Source organism: Aquarana catesbeiana, linkage group LG10 (genome assembly GCF_042186555.1).
Source record: "Aquarana catesbeiana isolate 2022-GZ linkage group LG10, ASM4218655v1, whole genome shotgun sequence".
NCBI lineage: Eukaryota > Metazoa > Chordata > Amphibia > Anura > Ranidae > Aquarana > Aquarana catesbeiana.
Genome location: NC_133333.1, coordinates 11,873,134 through 11,884,253, shown reverse-complemented (window position 1 = coordinate 11,884,253; position 11,120 = coordinate 11,873,134). Strand labels below are relative to the sequence as shown.

Genomic DNA, 11,120 nt, shown 5'->3' with positions numbered 1-11,120 from the left:
TGACTGCCAGGAGTCTCTTTCCCAGGTGTGGCTGTCTGTCTCTTATCACCCTAGATTCTTATTTTTTGGATTAATTTTTGATAAATGGCTGCGTACATAGGTGATGGGTTGTGCCTCTTAGGCCCTCTCTGCTGCTTTATGTAAATAGTTTTGGTAGTGGATTATGTATATATTGTATATATTCTGAACCTGGATGTGTATTCCTTGGATTTCTGTTGAAGTTTTGTACTATGGTTTTGTTTTTTACTTTTGTATAAAATTGGTTACTTGATTCTTTTTAATAAAAGATCAATAGTGTCCCATTATTGGTATCAGTGGGAGGAATAGTGTCCTATCATTGATATTAGTGGGAGGAATAGTGCCCCATCATTGGTGTCAGTGGGAGGAATTGTGCCCCATCATTGGTGTCAGTGGGAGGAATAGTGTCCCATCATTGGTGTCAGTGGGAGGAATAGTGTCCCATCATTGGTGTCAGTGGGAGGAATAGTGTCCCATTATTGGTATCAGTGGGAGGAATAGTGTCCTATCATTGATATTAGTGGGAGGAATAGTGCCCCACCATTGGTGTCAGTGGGAGGAATAGTGCCCCATCATTGGTGTCAGTGGGAGGAATAGTGTCCCATCATTGGTGTCAGTGGGAGGAATAGTGCCCCATCATTGGTATTAGTCGGATGAATAGTGCCCCATCATTGGTATTAGTGGGAGGAATAGTGCCCCATCATTGGTGTCAGTGGGAGGAATAGTGCCCCATCATTGGTATCGGTGGGAGGAATCGTGTCCCATCATTGATATTAGTGGGAGGAATAGTGCCCCATTATTTGTGTCAGTTGGGGCTTGATAAAGGCTAGGCCCTCAGGATGCAGTTTGAGGAGCTCAGTAGTGTCCTTGACATACAAAGGTAACCATAGGGCAAGGGGCATCAGAAAGAAATCCACTTAACAGCTGACATTCCCATTTAGAGATCCAATTCCACAAATTATCGGTAGACCTGGTGGGTATAATATCATTTTTGTGCATTTCGGACAACATGTTTGCAGGAAACGAGTATTAAAGCCCCCGGTTTTGGGAACGGCCCTTTACTTATCTGTTGTCTTCTCCATATTTTTGGGATGTGGCATCATACGCTTTTTCTCCAAAACACGGTCAAATAATTTTTTGCCTTGTAAGATAAAAGGTTAATGATGTCTAAATTTACCCCGGGGGGAGGATGGGTTGTCTGAACCATCTGCAAGTCCAAACTTCCAAATTTTCTGGAGTCGCCTGTCTGGCTTAGACCAAAAAAGGGTGTGGGGGTTGTCAATGGCTGATTGATCTGGATGTGCTCTACTGCATCTTGGGGTATCGCGTGCCCTGCTCTGGGAATGGTCTCCATAGACCTACCTGTGGATAATTTGAGCGTATTTGTGAGAACTAAGGATGAACCGATACAATTTTTTTTTTACGAGTACTGATACTTTTTTTTTTTTTTAGTACTCACCGAGACCAATTACCGATACCTACCGCAACTGTTTTGTCTACACTTCAGCTGTCAGCAATGGTACAAAGCATTGGAAAGTTATTTACAAATTAAATACATTTTTTTATTGTTTTATTTTGCGCTTTTTAAAAATGTGAAATGTGTAAATACATGTTAAAAGGAAGTGCAAAAATATTAATGAACAAAGCCAACAAAAACAAAAGTTTATATTATTAATAATTTTTAAAATAGAAGTGAAGAAAAAAAAAATCAGCAGGAAAATAATAATTAAATGGAGATGGAAGAATAAGGAGTTAATTAGGGCTCATTAGAGTAAATTAAGGGTTAATAAGGGGTTAAACAGAGGAACATGTAATTTAAAAAAAATTTTTTTTTTTTACTTGACAGGTTGCTTTAAACTGACTTCATCTGCAGTTCATCCCTTTGATCTGTAGATGTTTAAACAGAAAGATACAAAAGGAAACAATGTTTCTTTTTATCTTTTTGTTTCAGCAGCTGAGCAATGTTGTTGATAAACATTCCCTTATTTCTTCTTTTGATAGCTCTAATTGCCTGGACTTTGTTTACACTTCAGCTGTGTTGTGCTTTTTTTCAAACGTGACATGTGTAAATATATGTTAAAGGTGTAACAATATTAATAAACAAAGCAAAGAAAAAAAAGGTTAAATTATTTATAGTTTATCAAATAGAACTGAACAAAAGAATCAGAAGGAAAATAATAATTAAATGGAGAAGGAGAATAAGGGGTTAATTAGGGCTCATTAGAGTAAATTAAGGGTTAATAAGGGGTTAAACAGAGGAACATTTAATAAAAAAAATTTTTTTTTACTTGTCAGGTTGCTCTAAACTGACTTTATCTGCGGTTCATCCCTTTGATCTGTAGATGTTTAAACAGAAAGATACAAAAAGAAACAATGTTTCTTTTTATCTTTTTTTTCCAGCAGCTGAGCAATGTTGTTGATAAACATTGCCTTTTTTTCTTCTTCTTTTGACAGCTCTAATTGCCGGGACTTTGTTTACACTTAAGCTGTGTTGCGCTTTTTTTCAAACGTGAAATGTGTAAATATATGTTAAAGGTGTGAAAATATTATTGAACAAAGCAAACAAAAAAAAAAAGTTTAAATTATTAATAGTTTTTAAAATAGAAGTGAACAAAACAAATCAGCAGGAAAATAATAATTAAATGGAGAAGGAGAATAAGGAGTTAATTAAGGATGACCGTGGATTAATGAGGGGTTAAAACAGAGAAAACTGTAACACAAAAAAAAAAAAAAAAATGTTTTACTTGACAGGCTGTTTGAAACTGACTTCATCTGCAGATGGAAGTTCATCTCTTTGATCTGTAGATGAAGAATCCAATGTTTCTTTTTAATCTTTCTGTTTCCGCGGCTGAGCAGTGTTGTTGATAAAACATTGCCTTTTTTTTGTTTTTTCTTTTGACAGCTCCAATTGCCGGGACTTTGCTTACACTTCAGCTTTGTTGTGCTTTTTTCAAACGTGATACGTGTAAATATATGTAAAAGGTGTAAAAATATTATTGAACAAAGCAAACAAAAAAAAAGTTTAAATTATTAATAGTTTTTAAAATAGAAGTGAACAAAAAAAATCAGCAGGAAAATAATAATAAAATGGAGAAGGAGAATAAGGAGTTAATTAAGGATGATTAAGGGTTAATACAGGGTTAAACAGAGGAACATTTAACAAAATGAAAATGTTTTACTTGGTAGGTTGCTTGAAACTGACTTCATCTGCAGATGGAAGTTCATCCCTTTGTTGTGTAGATGAAGAAACAGATACAAAAAGAAACAATGTTTCTTCCTAAGTTTCTTCCTAACTTTCTGTTTCAACAGCTGAGCAATGTTGTTGAAAAACATTGCCCGGCTGCTTTTTTTTTTTTTTTTTGACAGCACCAATTGCCGGGACTTTGTTTTTACTTCAGCTGTCAACAGGGGAACCCCACTGACAGCTGAATGAGTCATCGGTTATTAGGGACACGGTGGACCCCTCTCCATAACAACTGATAATTGCTGGCTTTTTTCTTTTTACATTTCAGCTGTCAGTGGGGGAATCTCACTGACAGCTGAAAGAACCGAGCCTGGAAGTATCAGTTTCAGGTATCGGAACCATTGCAAGAGTACCGATACTCGGGCAAATGCTTAGTATCGGCACCAATAACAATACCATACCAGTATCGGTATCAGTGAAACCCTAGTGAAAAAAAAAACTCCATCTGTTTGGGGGTGTGTCCTCAATTCTGCTGTGTATTTGCTGTGCATTGAAATGTATGGGAGAGCCCAATGGATTTTGAAAAAATGTATCGATTTTTTTTTTTTTCCATTTATATTGTAGGGCTGATGAAAAGCAAAATTGGTGACGCCCCGAAGCGCATTGCACGCCTTTTGCCTTCCTGTTCTTATTTGTGACCAGAATAAAGGGATTTTTGGATTCTCAAGACAATTGCTTGGTCCTTCTTTTGGGTCACTTAATTGTGAATTTCTTAATTTGGGTGACCCCCCCTTCGTTTTGGGGGGGTCCCACTTTTGGGGAGAGCTGTCAATTTTAAGCCGTTAGGCTCAACCAATGATTGCTTTTTGATGGTTATAGATTTGAGTTCGGTACCTCGCCTCCACCTCTCCGATAAAATGTTTTTATATTGACTGAGCTTCGGTAAGATATACAAAAGACAAATCTAAATGAAAGAAGGTGCAGCAGAAAGTACATTTATTCGTTTTTGAATAGAGCTGCAAAATCTTTATGATGACGAATGATATAGAAATAATACCCAATCAGGGCAATCTCTAATATGATCCCAGTCACCAGACCACAGATATTCCAACTGAGAGCGGCAGATCCATGGCGAGCTGCTCCCTCCAGGTCATTCCGATCCGCACATCTCCGTGACTGAAAGAGACAAGTAAAGGGTCACAATGGATGTTTAACCTCGTCACCTCCGGAAGATTTACCCTCTTTCATGACCAGGCCATTTTTTGCCATTCGGCACTGCGTTACTTTTACTGACAATTGCGCGGTCATGCGACGCTGTACCCAAATAAAATTAAAATATTTTTGCCTTCCCCCATACTGTGCCCTCCTACCCACCACATACTGTGCACTCCTGCTTGCCCCCATACTGTGCCATCCTGCCCACCACATACTGTGCCTGCCTACTTGATCCCATACTATGGTCTCCTGCCCACCACATACTGTGCCCTCCTGCCCGGCACTTACTGTGCCGTCCTGCCTGCCCCTTCTGCCTTCCCCCGTACTGTGCCCTCTTGCCCACCACATACTGTGCCCTCCTGCCTGCCCCCATACTATGCCATCCTGCCTTCCCCGTACTGTACCCTCCTGCCCACCACATACTGTGCCCTCCTACCCACCACATACTGTGCCCTCCTACCTGACCCTGTACTGTGCCCTCTTGCCTGCTACATACTGTGACCTCCAGCCTCCCCCATACCGTGCCCTCCTGTCTGCCACATACTGTGCCATCCTTCCTGCCCCTTCTGCCTGCCCCCGTACTGTGCCCTCTTGCCCACCACATACTATGCCCTCCTGCCCATCACATACTGTGCCCTCCTGCCTTCCCCTGTACTGTGTCCTCCTGTCTGCCCCCGTATTGTGCTCTCCTGTCTTTCACATACTGTGCCTTCCTGCCTGCCCCCATACTGTGCCCTTTTGCCTCCCCCATACTGTGCCCTCCTGAACACCACATACTGTGCCCTCCTGCCTGCTATAAACTGTGCCCTCCTGCCCGCCCTCTTCTGCCTGCCCCCATACTGTGCCCTCTTGCCCGCCACATACTGTGCTCTCCTGCCCACCACTTACTGTACCTTTCCTGTCCACCACATGCTGTGCCCTCTTCCCCGCCCCCCTTCTGCCTGCCCCCATACTGTGCCCTCCTGCCCATCACATACTGTACCCCCCTGCCTGACCCTGTACTGTGCCCTCCTGCCCATCACATACTGTACCCCCCTGCCTGACCCTGTACTGTGCCCTCCTGCCTGCCTCCATACCATGCGAAGTTGTACCCAAATAAAATTGATGTCTTTTTTTTCCCCCACAAATAGAGCTTTCTTTTGGTGTTATATTGATCACCTCTGCAGTTTTTATCTTTTGTTCTATAAACAAAAAAAAAATTGAAAAAAAAACCAATGTTTTTTACTTTTTGCTATAAAATATATCCAATTAAAAAAAAGGTTAAAAATCGAATTTAGACTAATATGTATTCTGTTACATATTTTTGGTAAAATCCCAATAAGCGTATATTGAGCAAGGTCCATAAAGACATGGATGAGCGAGTTTGGGATGGAGGGACTTCACTGGCCTGCACAGAGTCCTGACCTCAACCCCATAGAACACCTTTTGTGATGATTTTGAGCGCAGACTGCGAGATGGGCCTTCTCGTCCAACATCAGTGCCTGACCTCACAAAGGCACTTCTGGAAGAATGGTAAAACATTCCCATAGACACACTCCTAAACCTTGTGGACGGCCTTCCCAGAAGAGATGAAGCTGTTATAGCTGCGAAGGGTGGGCCAACTCAATATTGAACCCTACGGACTAAGACTGGGATGTCATTAAAGTTCATGTGTGTAAAAGCAGGCGTACCAATACTTTTGACAATGTAGTGTACTTGCGTCTCTGTGTGGGTGCGTTTACGCGGGCACTGCAGCTCATTCATTTGAATAGCTGCCATAACCCTGGTATTTTTTATTCACGGCCGGCGGTCTTCTTTCACATAAAAGTGGTCTCAGCCGTGGCTTGATCACTTTTATGGGTGGTGGGAGAGGTGCCCCCCCCCCTCGCCGCTTCCTGGGCATCTCCGCCACTTACCGGAGCCGTTGGAAGCGGCGGAGACGATCCGATCCTATGGCCTGCTGGGCAGGAAGTCAAGTGAGGGCATGATGGCCACCACTCGGCTTTATGCCTTTGGAGGACCAGAGTGACGTCACTTCCGCCCTCTGGCCTTAAAGGGGCATTTTTTATTTATTTATTTATTTATTTATTTATTTATTTATTTTTAGACCCCAGATCTCACATTAAAGAGGTCCTGTCATGCTTCTTTTCTATTTCAAGGGATGTTTACATTCCTTGTAATAGGAATAAAATTGATTCAATAAGCGTCCCTTCCCTCTGAGCTCACGCTCAAAGCAAACGCATATGCAAGTCGCACCCACATATGTAAACGGTGTTAAAACCACACATGTGAGGTATTGCCACGATCTGGCCTTAAAGGGACATTTTTTTTTTTTTATTGAAAAAAAAAAAAGACATTTTTTTTTTATTGGTGAGATCTGACCCCAGATCTCACATTAAAGAGGTCCTGTCATGCTTCTTTTCTATTTCAATGGATGTTTACATTCCTTGTAATAGGAATAAAATTAATTCAAAATTTTTTTTAAAGGGATAGTGTAAAAATAAAAAAATAAAAAGTAAAATAAATAAGAAAAATAAAATAAAAATTTAAAGCGACCCTTCCCTCCGAGCTCACACTCGAAGTGAATGCATACGCAAGTTGCACCCACATATGTAAACGGTGTTCAAACCACACATGTGAGGTATCCCCATGATCTGGCCTTAAAGGGACATTTTTTGGGGTGTCTGCTAAAAAAAAAAAAAAAAAAAAAAAAATTTAATGTTTGGGGGCTCTAAGTTATTTTCTAGCAAAGTGTCAGAAATAGGCTCGGTCCTTAAGTAGTTTTAAAGAGTGACGCGTTTGGTATCTAGTTACTTGGCGTAACATCATCTTTTAAATTTTACCAAACGATTGGGTATGTTTTTGTGAATTAAAATTCTAAAAAGCATATTTTTTCCCAAAAAATTGCGTTTGTAAGACCACTGCGCAAATACGGTGTGACATAAAGTATTGCACAATCTCCATTTTATTCTCTGGGGGGGGGGGGGGGGTGTCTGCTAAAAAACAATATTAAAAAATTATAGATGCGCTCTAATCAAAAATACCTTGTGTGCAACTCAAAAATATTCTGAATAGCGCTAAACGTATAAATCAATGTGAACGATGTGTTCATCAATATACACCTTAGTGAGAAATAAATAAGATAGTAACCATTGACACTTTGGTGAGAATTAAAATAATATAATATATAGAATTATATATAACGAGTGATTAAATCTGCAGCTGGAAAAGAAAGGAACATAACCTCTTAGGCTGGATTCACACCTATGCAGTTTTAGTGCTTTTTGCATTTTGCAGATTTGCATTACCGTCCATTTACCATGGTTTCCTATGGAACATGTTCTGTAGTGCAAATCTGCAAAATGCAAAAAGCACAAAAAATGCCATAGGTGTGAATCCAGCCTTAATCAGAACAATAATCACCAAATCATCACATTGATTTATACATTTAGCGCTATTCACAATATTTTTGAGTTGCACACAAGGTATTTTTGATTAGAGCGCATCAATAATTTTTTACTGTTTAAATGGGTGCCTGAAACACTTTTTCTGATTGATTGCAGCTTAATCCCTTTATTAACCCTTGTTTACTTATCATTATATGATTATTTATTTATCTATCTCACCGTTTGACTATTTTACACATCTAGTTGATCATTTCAATCATCTCTAAAACACTTTTGGAGTGATTGCAGTGGTATTTTACATATCTCCTTTTGTTTTATATCACTATATGATTACTTATCTATTTATCCTACCGTTTGAGTAATTTTACACATCTATTTGATAATTCAATCATCTCTGAAAAACTTTTGGACTGATTGCAGCGTTATATATTCCATTTCAGCACTTGAGTATTTTATTTATTTAAAAATATATATATATATATATATATATATATATATATATATATATATATATATATATATATAATGTTTGGGGGTTCTAAGTTATTTTCTAGCAAAAAAAATAAATAAAATGATTTTAGCTTGTAAACAACAAGTGTCAGATATATGCTCGGTCCTTAAGCGGTTTTAAAGAGTGATGCATTTGGTATCTATTTACTCGGCGTAACATCATCTTTTAAATTTTGCCAAACAATTGGGTATGTTTTTGTGAATTAAAATTCTAAAAAGTATATATTTTCCCAAAAAATTGTGTTTGTAAGACCGCTGCGCAAATACGGTGTGACATGAAGTATTGAAACGATCTCCATTTTATTCTCTGGGGTGTCAGCTAAAAAAAAAAAAATATATAATGTTTGGGGTTTCTAAGTTATTTTCTAGCAAAAAAATAAATAAAATGATTTTAGCTTTTAAACAACAAGTGTCAGAAATATGCTCAGTCCTTAACCTCTTCAGATCCGCGCTATTGCCAAATGACGGCAACAGCGCAGACCTACATTGCCGGGTTGACGTCTATTGACGTCGTCCCGTGCACGAGCGGCCTGACGCGCACGGCGTGCTCGGTGATCAGCGAGTCTATGAGACTCGCCTGATCACACATCAGAGTAAGGGGTCGGTCCCGACCCCTTGCCACATGATCAGCTGTCAGCCAATGACAGCTGATCATGTGATGTAAACAGAGCCGGTAATCCATTATTTTTTCTCCTCGCGCTGACGGCGTGAGGAGGAAAAAAAAAAAAACGATCACCGGCGGCTGTGAGAGGGACATCAGTCCTTCTCACGGTGATCATCTGTGCCCCCTGCCAGTAACACAGCAATAGGCAGCAGTGCCGCCTACCAGTGCCCACCAGCGTCACCCATCAGTGCCCACTGTGCCATCCATCAGCGCCCACATCAGTGCCACAACAACAGTGCTGCACATCAGTGCCACCTATCAGTGCCCATCAGTGTCACCTACCAGTGCCCATCAGTGCCGACCATCACTGCCCATCAGTGCCCCCCATCAGTGCCCCCCATCAGTGCCGCCCATCAGTGCCCCCCATCAGTGGTACCTATCAGTGCCCATCAGTGCCACCTATCCGTGCCACCCATCAGTGCCACCCATCAGTGCCGCCTTATCTGTGCCCATCAGTACCGCCTTATCTGTCCCCATCAGTGCTGCCTTAACTGTGCCTATCAGTGCCGCCTTAACTGTGCCTATCCTTGCACCTAAGTGCAGCCTATCAGTGCCCACCAGTGCCACCTCATCAGCGCATATCAATGAAGGAGAAAAATTTCCTGTTTGCAAAATTTTATAACAAAATATGAAACATGATTTTTTTTTTTCAAAATTTTCCATCTTTTTTTGTTTGTTTAGCAAAAAATAAAAATCCCAGCTGTGATTAAATACCACCAAAAGGAAGCTCTATTTGTGGGGAAAAAATGATAAAAATTTAATTTGGGTACAGTGTTGTATGACCGCGCAATTGTCAACTGCGACAGCGCTGAAAGCTGAAATTTGGTCTGGGCAGGAAGGGGGTTTAAGTGCCCAGTAAGCAAGTGGTTAAGTGGTTTTAAAGAGTGACATGTTTGGTATCTATTTACTCGGCGTAACATCCTCTTTTAAATGTTACCAAACAATTGGGTATTATATTATGTTTTTGTGAATTAAAATTCTAAAAAGTGTATTTATGTCCCCAAATGAATTGAAAAACTGCTGCGCAAATACCGTGTGACATAAAATAATTGCATCAACCAACATTTTATTCTTTAGGTCTCCTGCTTTAAAATATATATATATATATATATAACATTTGGGAGTTCTAAGTCATTTTCTATGGCAAAAAAAAAAAAAAAAGAGTAAGGTAAGGTGAGAGTTGTCTTATTTTTTCGGAAATGATCTTTTCCGGAACATTTTGTTAATCCTATCATCATTTATCTGTCTGGCCACCGTCACGTACCTTCTGTAACAGCACAACTCAGGGCTATTGAACCTAATTTTATTCCCCAGCTTCCTGGCAAAGAGCATAACTCAAGTTGCCGATACTTGTTGATACTTGCTGTAGAAGAAGCATTTATTTCTTTTAAGGGTAATATTTGCACATATTCAATATCCCCGGCTTCTTCACCTTAACTTGAACTTGATGAACATGTGTCAACTTATGTAACTAGCCACGCTCACCCTCTTTGTAGCTATATTTGTGTGTAATATTCAATTCCCCTCCCCCCACACCCGTTCTTACCTTGAGAGAATATCTCAGGGCACAAAGTCCGATCGGCCAACAGCAACACAGAAGATTGAAGATGGAAAACCAGAGATAACTGCTATGCTTTGGTTGTGGACTGATGCCCCCAGATGGCGAGACCATCACCGCGGTTGGCCTTGCTGGTTGCTGGATGAGAGGCCCTTCAGCTCCACGGCCCATACTTTGTTGGAGGCCAGGGTAGCAGGTGGGTGCCTGCTGCAGGGGTATGGATGTTATCGGATAGTATGATGGAGGTGGATCTCTCTCATTCGGCTCATTGGCCACGTTGCTGACCTGGAAACCCGGTTTGGCGCATCTGCCTGATTCTTGCATCCGTCCCCTAAAATCCGAAGACTGGTCTGAGTGAAGAGTTAAATTGTTCAGGTTGCTCACTAGGTAGAGAATTGGGTCAGTTTGCAGAGGACCACGTCATTTTGCTGTTCCATTTATGTAAATCCCACCTACCATACAGGATGTCCCCCACCTTCATCATCTACCTAACCCATCCATTTTCCCACATGAAAAGGAAATGAACGCACCTTTTCATCTTATTGGTAGAATAGATATATTGAACAGGAAACATTTGGGGTTTTT

General features: G+C 40.4%; 1 long non-coding RNA gene across 1 annotated transcript; it reads right to left on the bottom strand.

Annotated features, from left to right (window-relative positions):
- Positions 1-4,181: 4,181 nt before the first annotated feature.
- Positions 4,182-11,043, bottom strand: LOC141109785 (uncharacterized). Its single transcript, XR_012236190.1, has 2 exons — positions 10,524-11,043; positions 4,182-4,378 (listed from the first exon to the last, which is right to left on the bottom strand). It is a non-coding gene; the product is annotated as an uncharacterized lncRNA (long non-coding RNA).
- Positions 11,044-11,120: the final 77 nt, after the last annotated feature.